At 43.9% G+C, this 2500-nt stretch overlaps 1 non-coding gene across 1 annotated transcript; it reads left to right on the top strand.

Moving 5' to 3' along the window:
• The first annotated feature begins 1272 nt into the window (after positions 1-1272).
• Positions 1273-1427, top strand: LOC143262037 (5.8S ribosomal RNA). Its single transcript, XR_013035989.1, has one exon. It is a non-coding gene; the product is annotated as a 5.8S ribosomal RNA (ribosomal RNA).
• The last annotated feature ends 1073 nt before the right edge of the window (positions 1428-2500 follow it).

Raw genomic sequence — 2500 nt, 5'->3', positions numbered from 1 at the left:
TTTGTGGATAAGAATTCATATAAAAAAAAAAGATATTGTTGAGCCCGCCAGATCATTCGTGCGTGATTTACACGGCCAGACGTGTGTACTACACGTATTAGGCCTTTGATCTGCGTTGCGTAGGCCACAACAAATCTTTCAAAGAGAGAGAGATATATGTGTTGTTGGGGTTTGTGATTATGAAGGTGCCCCAATGCACAAAAATATATAAAAATGTACAAAGTTGGGATGTGGTGTGGTGGAGAAGAGTTGGGCCCGACCAGATCATTCGTGCGTGATTTACACGGCAGACGTGTGTACTACACGTATTAGGCCTTTGATCTGCGTTGCGTAGGCCATCTTCCTTCCAAGACACACACGTGTTGGGGTTTGTGTGATTTTATGATAGTGCCTCAACACGGAAAAATAAGCGTACGAGAAGAGTTGGGCCCGACCAGATCATTCGTGCGTGATTTATACACGGCCAGACGCGTATTATATTACACGTATTAGGCCTTTGATCTGCGTTGCGTAGGCCATCTTCTCGATAGAGAGAAAGCCAATGTATTCTTTTTTCTTTCTTTACACACACACACACAGTTGTAGTAGGACAGGGAGGGATGCGAGCGTGCTAATCACGCTTCCTCAAGTCTTCGCTGTGGTGTGTAAAAAAAAAAGAAAAAAAGGAATCGTTGGGAAAGTCCAAAGGACGAAAATATCGGGCAGTCTGAAGATAACTTAATGCTCGTTTACATTGGTATCAAGAGAGACCGGCTTGTGTAGCTCGTTTCAATGCTGTGTCGTTGTCATTGACACCCTACTCTGTTGCGCGCTAGTGGCAGCATGAGCGTGGGACGTATATATATATGACACCCAGCTAGAGCCGGCCGTGAGTCCGTCCGGTGTAAATAACGACGAAAGGAGAGAGAAACTTTTCGAATCCAGTATCGGGTTGATAATTGTCCAGTTTGAATATCCATATCCCCGTCGTTTTTGGAGGTGATATACTCTCTGTGTTTCTTCGATAGAAGGCTTTTCAATGTTCTATTCGCTCCGACCGTCGAACTTGCAAGAAAACAGTGGTTTTGGATTTGCTCGTACATATATATATGGTTTCGACGGAAATATCTCGTTCTTTAAGGGACAATTATGTCGTCGTACGACGACTCCCGAATCTCCTTCGCGCGCTGGTTGGAGCTCTTCGGGTATCGGCTTGTTCCGAAATATAACACAAAAATGTGGTGGATAGCAAATACACATTATATTATATATGAGAGAATAAAAGGGAAAAATTACCCTGAACGGTGGATCACTTGGCTCGTGGGTCGATGAAGAACGCAGCTAATTGCGCGTCAACGTGTGAACTGCAGGACACATGAACATCGACATTTCGAACGCACATTGCGGTCCACGGATACAATTCCTGGACCACGCCTGGCTGAGGGTCGTTTACGTACTTATAAACTGCTTGCGTTGATGGCACTTGTTGCCTATATACGTACGAGCGAATGATGGGCGCTTCGTCGGCGTTTGTCGCGGTCCTATGAATATTGAGAAATTTTACGTACGTCTAACAGTCTTCGAGAGAGATGGAAATCGTGTTCGAACTAGCGTGAGTGTGGAAGGCGGTGTCGTGTGTCGTATATGTTTTATATACGTCCGCCCGTCTGAAACACCGCTTCGAAGCGGTGACAAAATCTTTTTCGGGACGATTCGTATTCGTAGAACTATCGAGATTTCACTGGTACATTTTCAACGCGCTCCCGACGTCGCCTGAAATGAAACGAGATGGGTTTAACCCACGAAAGCGTACTACACGAGTCTGTCCTATGTGAAGACTGTGTACAGAGATCGAACGAACGCATGAAAGAAATTGAACGAAAGAACACATAACCCGCAAAAATATAGAGTAGAATTGTGACCGTTGCTTCGAATTTGAATTTATATGTATATATATATCATAGCCCCAGGGAGTGGAACCTATGAGTGTGGAAGGATGTCTCTTACCGTAATGTTGCCAGAGGAAAAAAAGTCTCTCTCTTCGTACGACACATTTGTGTACGAATTGTATCGATGGCTATATAGATCCGATGTTGCACATATTCTGAGTAAAGAACACCCCACCCGGGTTACCGTCCTAAAACTCTTCTATTGGTGTGGCTATGATGTGTGTGTCAACGCAATCGCGAGTCTGGTTCTACGGAAAACCGTTTGTCGGTCGCCCCATATATCTTTTTGTTCTCTTCAAATGATCGAATAGCGAAACCGCACGAGATCAATCGGTCGTCTAGTCCCCGAAAGTACTTTTCGGACGGACGTTAAAGTTATACCGATTGTAATCGTCTTGCGAGTGTTTCGAAGATCTATATTTGGAGAGGATATCGAATTTTATAAAAGATATATTGGTGAGGCGCGATAAACGGTTTTTTTTTTGCTTTAAGGGTTTTTTGTGTTTTTTTTATTTTTTTTTTTTTTGTGTTGCTCTGTACACGTTTCGCAAAATGCTTTCGGGGGGGGAAGC

The sequence above is a fragment of the Megalopta genalis genome, unplaced genomic scaffold (genome assembly GCF_051020955.1).
Source record: "Megalopta genalis isolate 19385.01 unplaced genomic scaffold, iyMegGena1_principal scaffold0084, whole genome shotgun sequence".
Classification (NCBI taxonomy): domain Eukaryota; kingdom Metazoa; phylum Arthropoda; class Insecta; order Hymenoptera; family Halictidae; genus Megalopta; species Megalopta genalis.
The sequence above is the reverse complement of the archived record's forward strand: the minus strand, read 5'-3'. Positions and strand labels throughout refer to the sequence as shown.